This window comes from Leptonychotes weddellii, chromosome 10, assembly GCF_054177405.1.
Source record: "Leptonychotes weddellii isolate Sample4059 chromosome 10, ASM5417740v2, whole genome shotgun sequence".
Classification (NCBI taxonomy): Eukaryota; Metazoa; Chordata; class Mammalia; order Carnivora; family Phocidae; genus Leptonychotes; species Leptonychotes weddellii.
In genome coordinates this window covers 83,555,796-83,575,559 of record NC_138378.1, presented here as the reverse complement: position 1 = coordinate 83,575,559, position 19,764 = coordinate 83,555,796, and the positions used below count along the sequence as shown (strand labels likewise).

At 42.2% G+C, this 19,764-nt stretch overlaps 1 protein-coding gene across 4 annotated transcripts in view; it reads right to left on the bottom strand.

Annotated features, from left to right (window-relative positions):
• CTNNA2 (catenin alpha 2) overlaps nt 1-19,764 on the bottom strand; it is a 234,191-nt gene that overhangs the window by 116,157 nt on the left and 98,270 nt on the right. The window lies entirely within an intron of this gene.

The window sequence follows — 19,764 nt, the reverse complement described above, 5'->3', positions numbered from 1 at the left end:
GCACACAAAGCCACCATCAAAACACTGATCAGTCCCATCAGGCTAGTGCCAAGAGGGCAAGAGGATGGGGATTAGAAAGGGCACAAGAGCAGAGAAGGGACATCAGGGCCAGGAGCAGTAGGGCAAGTAGAAAAAGTGATTAGCAGAGCAAGAATCCCCTGAGCCTTGTGGCCATCTGCCCTTTTGTATCCTGCTACCACTGCTCTCCAAAACCAGGCTGCCTCCCTACCATGCCTTAATGCTCTGGGAGATTAAAATGCACAACACATGTGTGTAGTTCCAAATGCAAAAGAAAGCTTAGTCAGACAGTGCAGAGAGCAAGGAACTGGAGGTCAGGAGGGAGGCTTACCCACTAACTAGTTATATAGTCACTTCACATCTGGAGAACTGTTTTCTTATCAGCAAAAGGAGATGGGTAGATGGTGATACTAGGAATACTTTCAAAGATGACTTCAATAAGTCATTAGTATTAAGAATCCCATTTTGAAGCTTTTAAGGAAGAACACCTGAAGTCTATTGCAGTGAGAATATGTACTAGGAGACACCACAGGTGGAATTCCAAACATTATCAGCTTCTTTTATAGTTTACCTCTGATTCTTCAGATATTTTAAAAACTCAGTAAAATGGTGAAAATTAAGTCTGTTTTTAAAGACAAATATGCCTTACTGTACCCATTATAGGATACTAAATGCCCAGAGGCATGAGGCTTCTTGGAGGCAGAGCAAGAATAATGCACGTTCTCAATTTTTTTGTTCTATTGTCTCCACTCCACATTTTATTAGTCTTTGTTATATTTGTATTTGAGTGCATTTTATATTCCAAGAGCCACATTAAGTATGTGATATAGAATTGGTGCTCAATATGTGTGTATTGAATTACAGAAGAGCTTTTAATAGCTTTTTTATTACATATATTATGTGGAATAGATCATAAAGATACTCTCAAAGATCTAGCTGAACTACCCCTTCAATCTGGCTAAACAAAGTTTGTATTAACTTCCAGCAGATATTTGCCAACACCATGGCACTCAACAACGATTCCTATATTTTGGTCCATTGTTTGAGTCCAGAATGCAGTGTCCCTGTTTACGGTGGCATGAACAAAAGTCAGGATGGGGTGAATTTTCCAGAAAGATATATGTATTTAATTTATAATTCTTTTAATCTTCAATTAAATTCTTCCTATTTCTGTTGTTGGACAGCCTTCCACTTTGTGAAATGAGGATTTCAGATGGTTTTGTTGCTCTCTATCATCCTTGCTTGGTGTGTGAGACTTGAGGTCACACTTTTGCACAGCCCTGGACTTAAGCTGAAGACTTTGGCATGTGGCTCTATATATGACAACAAGGGAGCCTGAGGGCTGAGAAAAAGGGGATCGGATCCTGAGTGAAGGAGATGCCAACCAGTAACTTCTGCATGGTGATAATGAACTTTTCTTTGCGTATCTTTTGAAATGTGTCTTCATTCTTTGTTTAAATAAACCCTATTATGGCTTAGATCTAATATGGGAACCTCATTGCCCAGTAGAATCTAATTAGGGGGAAAGAGTGCAAATAACACCTAGAAAAAATTAAGAGCTGGCAACCCCTGATAGTCCTTTAATTATTCTCTTTAATTTACTGATCCATAAATCCTCAAGTCTGGCAGCTTCCACTCTGCAATGTACTCCTGCTGTTTAAGTCCACTTAAAATCAGATTTTTATTTACCTTGTATTGTATTCTGAAACACTCTGAAAATATTTCCAACATGATGCTCAGGATTTCAATATCTCCAAAGGCAGTCAGGTTTACTTATCTTAAATTGGCCATGGACTCCATCCGAATTTCTATCTTCTTTAGGCTTGCCTTTCTGCTTCTCACTGGACCCTTTGCAGCATGGTGACTCTGAACATGGTTTTAATATACCGAGATTTCTACAACTCTGGCACCAAATGCTAAGTTTTGGTCTTTGAGGCAGTTCCCAATCATTACTGTAGCTTGAAATGCCAGCTAACATTCCAGCACCAGTCCAAGACTACTGCACATAGTAAGTATTTGATGATCTATTTTACCTGTTCTTCAACTACAGTTCTGATAGTAGGAAACTAGAAACTCAGATAAAATAAAATGTCCTATTTTTCAAGTCACAATATTCCCCCCATATACCTTGTTTTTTTTGTTTTTTGTTTTTTTCATATACCTTGTTTTTTTAACCAATTTAGCACGATGATCTTCCTAAACTGGGAGGTGGGGGGCAGGTAGAAATCAGTGGACTAGAATCATGAGACATTTGAAAAAGATTCATATGAGTAAAAAAAATGGACAATAGATCATTAATTGATTAGTGTTACTAGGCTGCAACCCAAAAGATGTTGACCAATATGATTAAATTTAATAAAACTTTGAAACCTGTTTGAATCAACCAAGCAAGTAACATTCATGGGCTGCCTGTGGCCTCTGCTTTCTTTGTTCTTGATTTGTTTACAGCTTAGCTGAGGCAACAAGAGTCATCTGCCATCCTGGAAACTTAGAAAACAATAAAGTATATCAGTAACGATTAGATGTTGGGCTATTTAGATTGATTGGGAATTTCTGAAAGAGACTCCGACACGAGTAGAAGTGGCATTGCTCCTTGGTTTAGCTAACCAAACTAAATTCCCAGCAATCTCTTAGGAAAGGAATCCTCTATACCTTCTGAGAACAATGGATTTGGGGAAGCAAAAGCTGGGAAGACTGAGCTGAGTCTTCTATCTCTCACTCAGTGTCTCAAAAACCAGTTATCTTGAGGAAAAGGAGGAAGCTTAGCAGCCATCATTGAATTGTATGCTGTGGACTCCAAGAGCTTTAGGAGTCCAGAGAAAGGAACAATCAGTACTCCTGGGTGGGAATCAGCCAACTCATCAAGGAGAGGTAGGGTATCCATCTTACAATGCTTCTTTTCTGATTGCCTGAGTAGCACAATTGTCAGAATGCTCAAAGATGATAATGTTTGGCTGTTCTGGAGGCACACCTTGTAAAGAGGGGAAACAAAGGACAAGAGCACCAGCAAGATTCGAAAGACAACGAGCCAGCAAGGAGAACGGATACAGATGCCATTAAGAAAGTAACCGGCTCCTTGAACTGAACCTGTACAATTGGGATCCATTCCCTAACCCTTCAATAATCGCCACAGTTGACCAAAAGTGGATATTCCAGAGACAACGATGGCAGAGTTAAAATGGGCAAAATCACAAATGCCTGGAGCCCTCACAAAAATATACCACGATCATTTAAAATGCAGGATGCTGGGGCGCCTGGGTGGCTCAGATGGTTAAGCGTCTGCCTTTGGCTCAGGTCGTGATCCCAGGGTCCTTAGATTGAGCCCCGCATTGGGCTCCATGCTCCGTGGGGAGCCTGCTTCTCCCTCTCCCACTCCCCCTGCTTGTGTTCCCTCTCTCCCTGTGTCTCTCTCTGTCAAGTAAATAAATAAAATCTTAAAAAAAAAATGCAAGATGTTTTTAACCACCAAACAACAGAACAAAACAAAACCCACACAGTTCAAAGCTCCAGATGAACAGCCTCTCCTGGCTGTGAAATTTGGTTTTGTGTGGACATCACTACTGAAAGTAGCTCCGTCTCAAAAATGCCATAGACCTGTTTGAACACTCACAAGAAAAGCCAAAATGCCTGGAAGGCTGAGTTTTAATTAAACATTGAAAACCTCTGCTAATAAAGTATTTAGGCATTTAACTCCAAAGTGATATGAGGTGCATCAGAAAAACGAGAACATTTTCTTCTTTTCTGGTCCTGGAAATCAAATTAGATTTTTTAATATTTGCAATTCTGTTCAATTCCAAACACCAGCACATATTCAGTGCATTCAACCCCCAAAACACTTTATCATTTCATTAATTTTTACAGCTTCAGGTATCATCGTGGTGTTTTAAGAAGAGCACATTATTGAAATAAAGCAGGATAACAATTCGGAGGTTAAAAAGCTCTTGCTTCTTGTGTTAATATTGCATCATCATCATAAATTTGAGAATAAAATGAACTTATTTACTATTAGAAGAGGATTTATGGAATGTCTAGTCACCACAGTCACCTAGCCGTATAAAACCACAAAGAGAAGAGATGATGACACAAATTCCACACCAACTGTTGTTCTCTATAACAATCAGGGCAATGAAGGGTGCTATGGTCTCCGTCTGCAGATTTACTCAGTTGTCTGCACTGATAAGATCAGCACACAAATGGCATTAATACATACATGCCTCTCTTGGGTCGAATTTGTAGGCTTCTACAGAACATGCCTCCTATATTACAGATGGGATTTTTTAATTCAGTAAGAGACAAAATGATACACACTTCCCTGAAATCTCTGAGAGGCAAGACAGAAGGAGTTGACGTTAAGACAGAGGGATTCAACCTTAAGATGATGATGGACTTCCACGGAAATGGACATCTGAGTGGACTTCATGGCCACCTTCACAACTTGATTTGAGAAGAGCCCGAAAGGTCTGGATGTCCCAGAATGTGTTTGTAGCCATGTCTCTCACGTGGAGATATTATAGAATCCTCTTAAAATGCAGCTGCGTCAGACTGAGAGGAGTTTATCAACCTGACTGCTAGTAACTGAAGTTCTGAAGGCTGTAAGACACAGCCAACAGGGATCGTTTGATCAGGGAAGGATGGCTCAGTAGAGGCTGGCAGCTGGGGGAAGTAAGAAGACGCTAGGTGGGGGGGGGAGGGGGACAGGAGGAAGCGAGAAACACTTTTACGCTCTTGTTTTAAACGACTTCTCTAAAGCATCTGAAACTCTTCATTTATTCTATATATTTTAATTTTCAAAATCATAAAATGGTCAGGATCTTGGGCTATGGAGTTCAGTAGCCTGAGGTTTACATCGCGACTCTTATTCTCTCTAGCAGAGCGGGGTACTCTGCCTCCGTAAAGCCTCAATTTCCTCAACTATAAAATAGAACTATAAAATAACAACAAAGTGGTGATAAGGTTGAAATGAAACATGACCAGAGTACTTAACCTAGCACCCAGTAAGGAGTTGTTAAATGTTATTCTCATATTGTGCATTTTATTGAAAGGGCACTATAAAAGAAATATTTTTAATAACAATATCTAATCACTGATGTATTCAGCCCTTCATATATTGAGTGCCAATATGTACCATACATTGAAGATACAGAGGTGAACAAGTTAAATATGATTCATATTTCCTAGGGAAGCTTGTATTTCGGTAGAATTAAACATGCAAATGCATTTTTAAAGTTCATGTTGTGAATATTACTACAAAGGAAGTCAAATAGAAGCAGTGATAGAGAATTAAGGGAGGTCTACTGTCTATATAATCTTTCATATCATTTATCCTTCAATTATGTATAATTTTTATAAAGTTGCAATCTCAGTTTGCATCTTTTTCACTGCTTATCTATTATATCACAGATATTTTCCAGATTCTGTATATACTTGTAATTATTTTTTTAATGATTGAATAAGACCCCTGAGTATTTGTGCTTCATTATTTGGTTAAGTCAATTCTCTGTTATCATACATTTAAAGGAGTTTCCAGTGTTTGCTATTATCAAGAACAAAGTAGCAGACATCTTTAGACATCCAGTTTTTGCCCCTGTCAGAAGTAGACTTTCTGGGTCAGGGAAACTGTTACAGCACGTCTTACGTATGGCCACAGTGCTTGCCGAAAGCCCCCCCACTAGCAACAAATGAATTGCTAATTCTCCAGTGTCACTAACGTCAAGTCCCAGACTCTGAAACTGTTTTTCCTTGCCTTCTTGGCCATAACCACATCATCTGAACGCCTCTCCAACCTTCCTTCTCTAAACCAGTTACACAGTACAAACGTAAATCGGCACTGCTTAAAAAGTCACTCCACGTTTCCCCAGTGAGACCGTGAATTCTTGCAGGATAGAAGCCTTCACTACACCTAGCACATAGCTGGGACCACGGATACTTAATTCCAATTTTTAATTTACTAAATCCCACAGGTTCCCTCCACTCTGTATAAAGCAGAGCACCATTCAACTTGTCATAACCTAGTCGTACCTAGGAGGGCCCTGAGTTCTAGGATCTGAAATTGGGAGCAGGTGTACGTTCTCTATGCCATCCTTTTGGCAGTTCATCATCCAGTCAGCATTGAGAAGTTAATACTTAATGAAATTTATACAAAATCCTGCCACCCGATACTGGGCAGTAATTTCTTCCTGATCCCGCTACGCTTCATACCGTGGCCTATACTTACAACCCATAAGAACACAAATCTGCACTCCTAGGGCTCCTCGGGGATGCAGAACAGCTCTTTTGCTTGTGTTCTTAGGTAGATATACCACTAGCAAATGCTGTTTGCATGTCTCTGCCCAAACTAAAGTGATCAGTCTGCCCTGTTGACTTTAATGGAGGTAATCACCAGTTCACATTCATGAACAAATTGATGTGCTTGCTTCATAGCTGAATCATCAGCATAAATCTATAGCCTTCATATATAAAAACCTCTGTGGCTTAAAATAATGCAATAAAATATCACCTAATGCTTTCTTGATGCCTGTTCATCAGTTCTGTGAAAAGGATAGGAGAGACTTAGAATATATTATCTAAAATCATACAGCGAATATAATGCCATTTTAATTACTGAAGGCCTCCTGGGATTCTGTTTTCACCAACCTTTCCTTGTGGAAATGAGTTATTATGGTCCACTTGTATTTAGTTTCTCAGAGTCCCATGTAATAAATGTAATTTTCTCTGATTTCATGTGAACAGAACAGTTGACCTTAATCTATGTGAGATGAATGCCCCTCTGTGTACCAGAGGGCCCGGATCTGTCTCTGGCAGTGGAGAAGGCTGGAACCATCCAGTGCTTTGCTTTTAGCAGAAGTCAAGGAACTTGTACAAAAGAAGATCCAGATGAATAAATGAGTGCATCTACTCTGTATAGCTTGGTCATCCATTTCAAGATGACAGGTGGACGTGTGGAATCAAGGCCATACCCAGAGTTCAGAGGGAATCTAACTATCCAAACCGATACTGACTCTGCGACTTCAGTCCCCTTTGTACAGAATTCCATCTTGATAAGAGAGAAGTCCCTATTTCCTCTACTTTATGCCTCTGGGTTTTTTTTTTTTGGGGGGGGGGTGAAGGTGCCTCCATCAGTTAAATTCTTAGTAACTGGCCAAGGTTTAATTCACAGTCCACATGTCCCTGAAGATCTCCCATTCACATTGGCCAATAGGAATAGATCTCTCTTCTAAAGCTCTTCAGGCTTACTGCCTATAGCACTAGTGACTATTTACCACATGCTATTGTTTTGTTTTGTTTTAATTCTATTTATTTGACAGAGGGAGACACAGCGAGAGAGGGAACACAAGCAGGGGGAGTGGGAGAGGGAGAAGCAGGCTTCCTGCGGAGCAGGGAGACCAATGCGGGGCTCGATCCCAGGACCCTGGGATCATGACCTGAGCCGAAGGCAGACGCTTAATGACTGAGCCACCCAGGCTCCCCTGCATGCTATTTGTTTTATTTATTATTTGTGACGTGTGCGGATCGATGGATAAATACATACCTGCGCAATTAGATATACAGGAATATAGATATCATGCATCTTCGGTTAAATTTCAACCTTCTTGAGAATGGTTGTGTTTTATTCATCCTTATGGGCCCTACAGCTCCCTATACAAGATCTTGTCGTTCCAAGGCAGCCTCCCTATCCTGGATGTTTTCCTACCTTCTGCCCCACCTGCACTTACCTCTAATGAATCTTACTCCCTCTTATCACAGTTTACCCAGAAAAAGGATGCTAATTGATTAATCAAAGTAACTATCCACAAAGGTAGTTATTTTCTTCTCCTAGAGAAAATGTAACATTCGCTAATAAATTCCTCCCACTATAACACCTCAACCCAATTAAGATGTTCAAGTCCTTAAGAATTTTAAGGAAAAATGTACATTGCAGAAACTTCAGGCCCCCCATGCAAACTATTGGAGAAATATGTAAGGACGGGGAGCTTTCTTTAAGCTCTGTCATCTTTATCTAAAATTTCTTCTGTCTTTCCTTTCTCTGGCCACCTGTTTTGGTAGATAAAGTAGTATTGGAGCACATTTTTGCCCATTCACTTGCATGTTGCCTGTGACTGCTTTTGCTCTATAAGGGAGGACTTGAGTAGCTACAACAGGGTTCACATACCCATAGGCTACGAATATTTCCTATCTAGCCCTTTATAGAAGAAGATCGCAAACTCCTGGCTTAGATGAAAAATTGGGTAGAATCAACCAGTCATTTTTGTCAGAACTGTCAAATATGCCAATGCATCTTCTGGGAAAGGTATTATATTTATGACACAAGTGCATTTAACAAAATCAAGTAGATCAGAGAGGGACTCACATTCTTAGCCTACAAAAATATGTGCCCCTCCCAGATCTACTAACAGTAAGTTCTAAAAGAAAAAAAAAAAAAGATTGGGGCAAGGGGTGGGGGGACAGGAGGGCTGAGAGGGGGACAGTGGTGGGACACCTGGAAGGACCTTAAGGATATTCTCCACTGCCCCAAGCATTTACACAAGAGGTTTGCCAGTGAGCAGTCAAGAGAAGCAAATAGGAGTCAATAATGCCCTGGGCTTATCTCACAGTATAGCCCCATCAACCACCCCTTCCTGAAATAGGAGGATCACTCTCTACCTTCTGGGCTTCTTTGGATAAGCCAACATGGTCAATTTTTGCAGCCTTCCATTTGTACTCACATCCTCCTGGGATATACACTTTATCTTTCACTACTCCCTACTCCACCTAACCCCCCTGAAACTCTGTCTCCCCCTGAACTTTAGCAGTCTGCACAGGGAGCTCAAGACAAAAACCTGGAGTATAGCTAACAGAAGATGCTGGTCCCCCAGTGGCTCTTTGGCAGAAGCATGTGCCTGGTCACTGCAATGGGCATTGTTCTGAGGAAAAATCCTGGGACCCTGTCTTATTACAGCTTTGGAGGGCTCTAAGTGGACCAGAGCAAGGGGGTACAGGAGGTAACTCGACTCTGATCCTAGGCCACACAAGGGAAGAAACTGAAATGACCTTCAAACAAGCTCCATCCCTTAACAGCCACCTTCCCAGCCCTCAGGCACCTATACATTCTTTTTTCTCTTTATTACCTCTCAGAATCTTTCCAGGCTTGGTCCCTCAGATCTCCTTGCTCCATCTCATCTGTACTTGATTGTCAGCTCTTTCTTTTTTCATTTCAGATCTCTCATTTCATTCTTCCCCCAGTTCTCTCAACAAATTTCAGTTCTCCCCTTAGTCTGAATCCAAGCTTGTGTGAATACAGAGCACGGCTCCCCTTCTCTAGGGCTTCCCCTAAGGGCAAGCCCACCCATTCGCACACCCAGAGGTGGTGGTAGTCCGGGTCCCTCAGTGACAAGGGTGGAGAGGGAGCTGTCAGGGTCTGCTGCATCGCAGGCTCATGAAACATTGCCAATAAAACCATCCATGTGTAGCAACATTAATACTCTCCAATCCCCGGTCACGTGTGTCCATTCTCAGCCCAGTTCTGCTCGCTTGACCTGCCTTCATATTCTCAATCCTGCTTCAAGTTCTCCTTTGCTTAATACATATGAGTGCTTTTGCCTGGCTATCTAGCATCATCATACCAGTGGGCACCCTCTCCCTCACTTCTATCATTACCTGTAGCTATTAGAGCTCTTTCCTGTAAGAACACAGCCAGCCAAAACCTCCTGATTTCATTGATAACCAATGCTTTCACAAATCTCTCCCAAGCTAGAAACTCCCTTGTTGACTGCCCCACTTCCCCTACTGATGCCTGCAATTGTTCCAGAGCCTTGCTCAGCTCTGAAATCTGTCACATTTCCATGTGGCTCAAAGAGCAGGGCAGAGCTGTGCCCCAGAGTATGCAGCAGGGTTAGTCCATGTCACCTGGGAGCCATGTCCAAATGGGCTCTGCCTCATGGAACTCCTGTTCTTCTTAGGTGACCTTCAAGTAGCTTCCACCTTATTGGGCAACAGATGTTGCCCAACATCACAGTCCAGAGCCATGGCCAGGTTTGGACCCAGATGCATCCTGGTTTCATCAGCAGGCCCTCAGGAGACCATGGCCAGGTTTAGATGGAAGGAACAGCTGGGCCTGCAAAAGCTCAGGTCAACTCCCAGCCATGATTACGTTCATAACCAATGCTCACAGCAATAGGCCAAGCCCCACAATACCCTTCAAATGTGCCACAGCTTGGCAACTTTCTACAACAGAACCGTTTTTGCTGTCATTCTCAGTGGGTCATTTTTTTTGCCTCCTAGCTGAATCAGTCATCTGAGTGAATGGCCAGTCAGCTTTACCTTTCAATCTGCTATGTGAAATAAAGCTAAAGATGGTGTTCTGACTAATAGTCCCAGAGAGAAGCCCGTAATGAGGAAATTCTATACATCTTGCTTCTGTTTAGCTTTGCGCTCTCCAGCCTACCTGTTTAACTGTGGCCTTTTGCCTGGAATAAGCTTTGCATTTTTTTCCTCCATGGGATCCAGATGTAGCAAGTACACTTGTTGTGGGAACACCAATAATATTGTGTGTACACACAGAGGAGGGGAGAGAAAGAGGTCTATAAAGATATTCGAGGGTATCTGTCAATATAAATGTTCTTAGCTAAAAAAGATAGAATTACAACTATTATTTTAACATTCCCCTGAAGCCTGAGTAAACTTCTAACTCTCATGGGGCTTCATACCTATTATTTCACAACAGAATACTATGCAGACACAGAGGTCTATTTTTTAGTTGGCATTATTTGCTGATGAAATAGGAGTAACACACTATGTCCATGGGCCAAATATAACTAATGACTTGTTTCTGTATGATCTTCAAGCTAAGAATGGTTTTTACATTTATAAAAGAGCGTTAAAACATACACATACACCTCAACACCAGACAATCTGATTAAAAAATAGGCAGAGAACTTGGACATTTTTCCAAAGCAGACATACAGATGGCCAACAGACACATGAAAAGACAGTCAACATCACTCATCATCAAGCAAATGCGATCAAAACAATGAGATATTACCTCACACCAGTCAGAATGGCTAGTATCAAGAAGACAAGAAATAAGTTTTGGTGAGAATGTGGAGAAAAGGGAACCCTTGTGCACTGTTGGTGGGAATATAAATTGGTGCAGCCACTGTGGAAAACAGTAAGGAGGTTCCTCAAAAAATTAAAAATAGAAATACCATATGATCTAGTAATCCCACTACTGGGTATTTACATGAAAACGAAAATACTGTTTCAAAAAGATGTATGCACCCTATGTTCATTGCAACATTATTTACAATAGCCAAATATGGAAGCATCCTAAGTGTCTATCTATCTATATATCACATCACATCTTTTTTTTTTTAATATTTTATTTATTTATTTGACAGAGACACAGAGAGAGAGGGAACACAAGCAGGGGGAGTGGGAGAGGGAGAAGCAGGCTTCCCACGGAGCAGGGGGCCAGATGCGGGGCTCGATCCCAAGACCCTGGGATCATGACCCAAGCCGAAGGCAGACACCTAACGACTGAGTCACCCAGGTGCCCCTATCACATCACATCTTTTTATGCACATACACATGCACACAATCATATACAACAAAATATTACTCAGCCATTTAAAAAAAAAAAATGAGATCTTGCCATTTGTGATGTGGATAGACCTAGGGTGAAATAAGTCAGCCAGAGAAAGACAAATACTGTATGATTTCACATGTATTTGGAATCTAAAAAACAAAAACAAGCAAATAAACAGACTCTTAAACACAGAGAGCTGGTGTTTGCCAGAGGGGAAGTGGGTGGGGGATGGGTAAAATAGATAAAGGAGATTAAGAGGAACAAACTTCCAGTTACAAAACAAATAAGTCACGGAGATGAAAAGTACAGCATAGAAAATATAGTAATATTGTAATAACATTGTGTGGTGACAGATGGTAACTATACTTATCGTGGTGGGCACTGACTAACGTGCAAAATTGTTGAATCACTGTGTTGTACACCTGAAACTAAAATAACATTGTATGTCAATTATACTTCAATAAAACATACAGAAAAGTATGCGAGAGCCTATATGACCCACAAAACCTAAAATATTTAGTACTTTGAACAATAAAAGTCTGCTAACCCCCTCAGTATGGTAAGCTTATAAATATGAAGACTTCTCTAGTGTCTGTCTGCTCACAGACGAGGGTAGGAGTTGTTCCAAATGCTTCTGTCCTGGATGTCCTTGCCTCTGTTCAATGAAGCCCTCTGTGCTTATACTATACCAGAAAAGAGCATGGGGAAATGTTCTTCAAAGGCAAGGATCTTTTTATTCCTCATTCCTTTATATTTATTTATCTAAACCCTATTACATCACTCAACAATTCACCAGATATAGCTTCCCTTAAAATCTGATCTATCCTCAGGGACTGAAAGCTGCCAAGTTTAAGAATGTTGCAAAGAGGGTCCCCTGGGCTCAGCTGGTTAAGTGTCTAACTTCAGCTCAGGTCATGCTCTCAGGGTCCTGGGATGGAGCCTGGCACCTAGCTCCCTGCTCAGTGGGGAGTGTGCTTGTCCTGCCCCTGCCCCTGTTTGTGCTTTCTCATGCGCTCTCTAGTAAATAAAATCTTAAAAAAAAAAAAAAAAGGGAACGTTATAAAGAATATGTCTAGGGCTTTTAAGAGAAATCAGAGAATCAGTACAAAAATCATGTTGGAGACAGTATCTCTAGAAAACGGGCAAAACTTACAAAGGGTCGGGGTGCCTGGGTGGCTCAGTCAGTTAAGTGTCTGCTTTTAGCTCAGGTCACAATCTCAGGGTCCTGGGATAGAGCACCATGTCTGGCTCCCTGCTCAGCAGGGTGTCCGCTTCTCCCTCTCCCTTTGCCTCTGTCCCTTTCCCCCCACCATGCTCTCTCTCAAATAAATAAAATCTTAAAAAAAGAGAATTAAAACTTACAAAGGGTCCACTTTGAAGAAAACAGTACTTTTTTGGAGGAGTCTGTTTTATGTAGATGTTGTACCTTGTAGGTACCAGGACATATTAGGTCCATCCAAAGATCGGAGTCTGGCTCACTGTTTCACAGCGATAGAATATGGGGAAGAACTTTGACTCAAAGCATTGTCCACAGGCTAGTAGGAGAGCCATCTCCTGGGGGATGGTTAGAAACCCAGAATTCTGAGTCTGTCCTAGACCAGCTAAATCACAGTCCACATTTTATAGACTCCTCAGGTAATCCCCCAGGCACACTGCAGTTAAAAAGTATTGGCCTAGGGGGCGCCTGGGTGGCTCAGTCGTTGGGCGTCTGCCTTCAGCTCGGGTCATGATCCCAGGGTCCTGGGACCGAGCTACATATCGGGCTTCCTGCTCTGCGGGAAGCCTGCTTCTCCCTCTCCCACTCCCCCTGCTTGTGTTCCCTCTCTCGCTGTGTCTCTCTCTGTCAAATAAATAAAATCTTTAAAAAAAAAAAAAAGTATTGGCCTAATGCAACCAGCATCAGATGTGAAACTGGATCGTTTTTCCAGATGGGAAAGTAAGTTGTTCTCTTTAATTTGGCATGTCCTCCTCCATCATAAGGTTGTCACAGTGTCAAATAGTGTTCCACAAAAGGTTAAATCCTGTGATATGATTAGGTGAGCTACTACAAGGCAGTAAATATGAAAGCATGGTGGGAGTGACTTGATAGAAGATGTTGGACACAAAAATTGAGCCTCAGTTCTCTTCACAGCAAGAGACTTGACACTGGCTTAGGAAGTCGGTGACCAACTCACACAGGAACATATGATGTAGGACTCAGAAGGGACTTTAGAAATCTTCTAATCCAATGGACCTAGCCTTAGATGCACATTCTAATCATCTAGAGTTAAAAAAAAAAAAAAAAAATTTTTTTTTTCAATGCCCAGGCCTTACCACAGAGATTCTGGAGTGGAGCTCACACATCAGATTTTCATTTTTTTTTTTTTTCAGATTTTCATTTTTTTTTAATCCCCTAGATGATTCAAGTGTACAGCTAGGGTTGAAAATTACTGATTTGTCCAAACAAACTCTTATTCCCTTTCCCATGTGCCCCACCTCCAGCCATTTTACAAAAAGAAAATTTATTCTAAAGGTCTTAGAAAACCTTCCCATGGCCGTGCAGCTAATTTGCTGTCAAACGGAGGCCAGGATTCAGGTCTTTCGATTTCTGTCATTTTAAACTTTGGATGCACATTGAAAACTCCCAAGAAGTACTAACAACAACAACAACAAAATGTGACGCCAGGGATTTACTCTCACAGATTCTGATGTACTTCTTGGGTGTGGACTAAACATTTCACCAAAGGAGATTCTGATTCTGGAGGTCTGCACTGGGCCTGACAATTCCTGTTTCTAAATGACTCCCAAGGTGGTGCCTAAGATTAAGGCAAATTTCAGATAAAGCTGATCTAACCCAGGGCTAGTATCAGCATCCCTGGGAATTCATTAGAAATGCATATTCTCAATGCCTCCCACCCCCAGACCTGTTAAATCAGAAACTCAGAGTGGGGCCCAGCCATGCCCCTCTTCTAATCTCTAGCCGATAGGAATTTCCTCCACACTGTACCTGTTTTACTTTCTGAAAAAAAAAAAAAAAGAGAGAGAGAGATCCAAATCACATTTTTATCTATAAAAGGAAGCCATTTGAGAAGTGTTTTTTTTTTTTTTTAACACTTAAATTAGAGAGGCCTAATTATTAGGCCTCTAATTATTCATGAATATTCTGGGTAGGAGTGAAACCCTGTGATGTGACACAAAGCACTTTCCTGGGCATTCAGGGTGGTGAAGTCAACTGGGTCACATTGCTCAGATTTTTATTCCACTGAAATGTAGATGTGTGCACACACAATGATCACCTTTATTACCCACTCCCCACACCCCCCCAATGTTATAAGAGTGACAAGAGGAGGATAAAAATCCATGTAGTTCTTTATTTACAGGATTCTTAGAGAAGTTTATGTTCAAGGGATTCCTGGATATGTATACAGTGTGCTTAAGACTCTTTTAGACTCACTTTTTTACTCAATGCTCACAACACTTGAAATAAGACGACTTGGAATGTGTAGTAATTGTGCACTTTCTGAGGAAGCTTCACGTATATTTTCTTGTTATATAAAATCCTATGAGGTAAGTACTATTATTATCATTCCCATACTGTAGATGAGCAAATTGAGGCAAAGTGGTTAGTAGCTTCTTAAGATCACCCAAAAATAAGCAGACAGGTCAGGTTTGAACTCCACACTAACTCCAAAGCATATTCTCCAAACTCCTACGTGATCCTCATTTATTACTCACCACAAACCTTGAAAACAGGCTGTATTTCATTTTGCAGATAACAAAACAGAAGCTAAGAGAGGGTAAGTAGCTTGCCTGGATCATACAAGCTAGTAAGTGGCAGAGCCAGGATTTGAACCCAGAGTCTGTTTCCAGGCCCCATGTGTGTATGTAATACATAGACATGTAATGCGTCTAATACTATATATAGCACAACTGCATCGCCCGTAACCCTGCCAGTGGGGAAGGCAGGCATCGTCTTTATAGATAGTTAAGAGCCAACGAGGCTGCCTCTCACCTTTAACTTAAAGTCACTTTCTTAAGAGGAATTTAGAAAGAGCCGACATGGTAAGGGAGATGAATGCCCCTCTAGAGTAAGACCGTTAGCAGAAAATACACTTTCCAAGGAACAGGCTTCAATAGGAGAGAGAACACAACGCCATGAAGGAGGCAATCCGAAACTGACAGTGGAGAGCAGACTGGAGAAAGAGAGTGGAGAGTCAGGCTTGGTTGCTACAGTTGTTTTTGTTTTTAACCTGAGGCTAGTCTTGCTCCTGAGGTTTACCCAGACACAAGGGCTGTCAGATTCAAATTGCCCTAACTTGACCATGGTATCATTTTCCTCTTACCTCACAAACATGAGGGAAGGGGTCTCCACCAAATGGAGGGATTGGCATGAATGCTGCTCATTTGGAATCAAAAAGGCATTGACCAATCCAGTCCTCAAACGAAGCCTTCAGGGACCTGCCTTACCAGATTCCCGCTCCCAGGCAAGGACATTCCTGCGGCACACTGAGCTCATCTTACCAAGATAGCAGGAGAGGGTTCCTGAGTGGGGGTTCCAAAGTAAAATTCAGCCTAAAAGCATGTCTTGGGCTAGCTTCCTGCCTCCTGACTCTCTAAGTGACAAGAAAGAAGATAGCAAAAGTTGTCCTAAGAGAAAATCCAGCTGTGTAATTCTATCCCAGGCTAACCGGTGACCACCAGAAAAGGAGAGTTAATGAGAGAACACTGCTTGGCTTTGGCTTCATTCATTCACTCACTCAACACAATCACCATGGTAGGCTCTGTGAAGTCAAGCAAAGGCAAGCAACATCATCTCTGCCTTCACAGAGCCTCCGATGCCATTGGGTGGGCCAGCGCTGAGAGGAGCGAATGCAGGGAGATATAAAATGTGCTGCAGTAGAAGTCTACGTTGGCTGGAATGGAAGGGAGCAGAGGGCTTGCAGGGCAGCGGTTATTCAGAGGTTGCTTCAATGATACAAGTCCCAGGTCAGGCATATGGCAGACTCTAAGGTGGGGCAGAAGGTTAAGGTCAAAAGTAAAGGCTGGGAGCATAGGGAGGGCATTCGAGGGAGAAAAAAATTAATGTGAGCCAGGTCCAAAGAGCCTAGGGTATTTGGAGATTGGAAGCAAGGCTTTAAGACTGGGTGTGTAGGAAAGGACAGCAGGTAATACAACTGGGGATAGAAGTCAGAGCTAGAGATGGTAGAACTTTTACTTTCCACGTAGGCAATGGTGAGAGCTTTAAGCAGGTGAGTGATGATTGGACAGATGTTTTAGGAAAAGCACTTGCACATCTGTTTGGAAGTGGAAGAGAATGAGACAGAGCAGGGTCATGCCTACAGAGTCAGATTCTCATGGAAAGAAACATGCACCTATTACACAAGGTAAGAAAGAACAAGGTGCATGGAGGCCAATGCACAAGATAGTTTTCTAAAGGTACCCCTTCTGACCCCTATTTTACAGATGAGGACATTGGGACTCAGAGGTTACATACATCTCCCATAATCACCCAGTCGGTCAGATTCAGAGCCAAGGCTAATCCATGGTCTGTCTCCCAAACCTGTGCTTGCCCCACTATGTACCCCTTCTCCACCCGAAGTCTGGCACTCCCCACCAATAGCAACCCTTTAGTTGAGACAACATCGACAGGGATTGGCAACTCCTGGGGGCCAAGACCAAAAGGCCCTGTTCTATGCTTTTGCTCACCTCCCCCCACCCACCTAGCCAGAGGTCAAGTTCAAGCCCCACGTAATCCAGGAAGTCTTCCCTGACCAACTCCACATAGGCTAATATAATCTTCCCAGGACTCTGAAATCTTACCATACTAATTTAAAAATATTGTCTCAGATTTGATTATCTTAAAACTGTTCTTCTCTGTGAAGAGCTTGCCTTCCCAATTAGATCATCTGCTTCTCAAAGGCAGGGACTGCCCCTCTCCACTAATCTCAATATGAAATATGTTGAGAACACAACAGATACCAAACCCTCCTGCAAGCAAGCTTCCTCAGTGGGTCCCTTTGCCACTCACTCCTCACGACAGGGAAGAGGAATTCACCTTGGAGCCTAGCCCCCTTCACATGCTCACAACTGCAATATAAAAAGCCCCGCTGTGGCATAAATACTGTCATTGAAGTTTAATTTCAGCAATAGGAATTGACATAGCCTATCTTCTTCGCTCCATCTTCTACCTTATAACTTTCTCTTCACACAGGTCTGCCATTATCACCAAATCACTAACATTTTCCTCCTTTTGCTTCCCTTTCCCACGCTCGTCATTCACATTGAGTTTCTCCTCTCAATTTACAGCTCAGATTTATACATCTTTTTTGATTCTGTTAAAAGTTGCTTCTCTCCACTCACCAGCACCAACCTAATATTTACTCAGCCTTTGTCACGTTTACACCTCAGCTTTCATTTCTGCTCACCAATTTCTCTCAATTCTGCTCTCCCATTCAGTCTGCTTGAGATGTTCAAGATTGCTATAAATGGTTTTTTCATTAAAAAACTCTTCCTGCTACTGCACAGGTATGGTATCTAGATGATTCTCAACACTCTCTTAGGTGATCTCATTCACTCCTGTGACCTTCACTATTTTCATCTTTGAGTTGAAAATACCCAAATCATCATCGCAATCTCCAAATGCCTTCTTACACTCTTGATGTAATTTTCTGAGTTGGTTGGATTGCTCTAAAAAGGTGGCCCACACTCACCTCAAAGGTATGATTCCACCAAAAACTATGCTCCCCTCCCATTTTCTCCTGCTTAGTTTCAGTAAGGACACACCTGGTCTCTTAATTACATGGGATAGAAAACTAAGAGTCTTATTCAGTTTAAACACAGATGCTGTCACCTTTTCTTTTTTTTTGTCACCTTTTATTTCTAAGATTTTACTTATTTGAAAGAGAGAGCATGTGCACACATGAGCAGGGGGAGGGGCAGAGAAAGGAGAAGCAGACTCCCCACTGAGCAGGGAGCCCATGCAGGGCTGGATCCCAGGACCCCAGGATCATGACCTGAGCTGAAGGCAGACACTTAACCGACTGAGCCACCCAGGCGCCCCGAAACACTGTCACCTTTAACTGCAAAATGTCTACAGTCTGCTTCCTTCATAATCCCTTTGCCACTGCCCTAGTTCAAATCTTCATCAACTCTCACTCTGATTACTGGGATAAAAATGCTATCTATATCTTATAGTATCCAAAGCCCTTCAAGCTTGCCCCAACCTGGATCTCCAGCTTCAATCTTCTTGCCACAAGAGAATACAGCCTTCACTGAGACCTGCATTTTCAGTCCTGTTTCAAGTATGCTTCCAAAACTGCAGAGGCTTGCATTACCAACCAATCACCTGATGGAAATGTTTCTGCAATTAAAGGAATCCCCACAAAAAACATCTCCGGATTTGGACTTTAGACATGACCTCCATCCAGAACCAGAGACTGCACGACTCCCTCGGCAGAAACACAGGACCCAGGTTCCAGGTCTGCCTTGTAGGGAACTTCCAGAAAGACCAACAGATAACACAATTTAGTAATGAAATTGTTATGGCAAGCAATCACGTTGTGGGGCATATATTTTTAAAGCAACTTTATTTTTTGGTTTCCCTCTCTTCATTTAATTTATTCCCTAGGGCTAGTTCTTCCCTCTCCATGACTTTTCTAGCCATTCTGAAGCAATACAGTTACAATTCAGTTATTTAGTATATTACTTTCCTATAGCTGCTGTAACAAATTTCCACAAAATTAGTGGCTTAAGACAGCACGAACTTAATATCTTACATTTCTGAAGGTCAGAAGTCTGAAGTGGGTCTCACTGGGCTCAAATCAAGGAGTCAGCAGGGCTGTGCTCTTTTCTGGAGGCTCCACGGGAGAATCCACTTCCTTGCCTTCTCTGGCTTCTCGAGGCTGTGGGTCCATTAGCTCGTGCTTCCTTTCCATCTTCAAAACCAGCACCGTCCAGTTGAGTCCTTCTCCAGGCGCCTCACTCTGCCTCTGCTTCTCCTGCCTCCCTCCTTCACTGGTAAGGATGCGAGTGATTACACTGGGCCCACCTGGAAGCTCCAGGCTAATCTCCTTATTTTAGCGTCAGCTGATTAGCAACCTCTTTTCCACCCATAACCTCAATGGCCTTTTGCCATGTAAACTAACATTCACAGGTGCCTGGGATTAGGATGTGGTGCTCTTTGCAGGGTGGGAGCAGGAGTCTGCCTA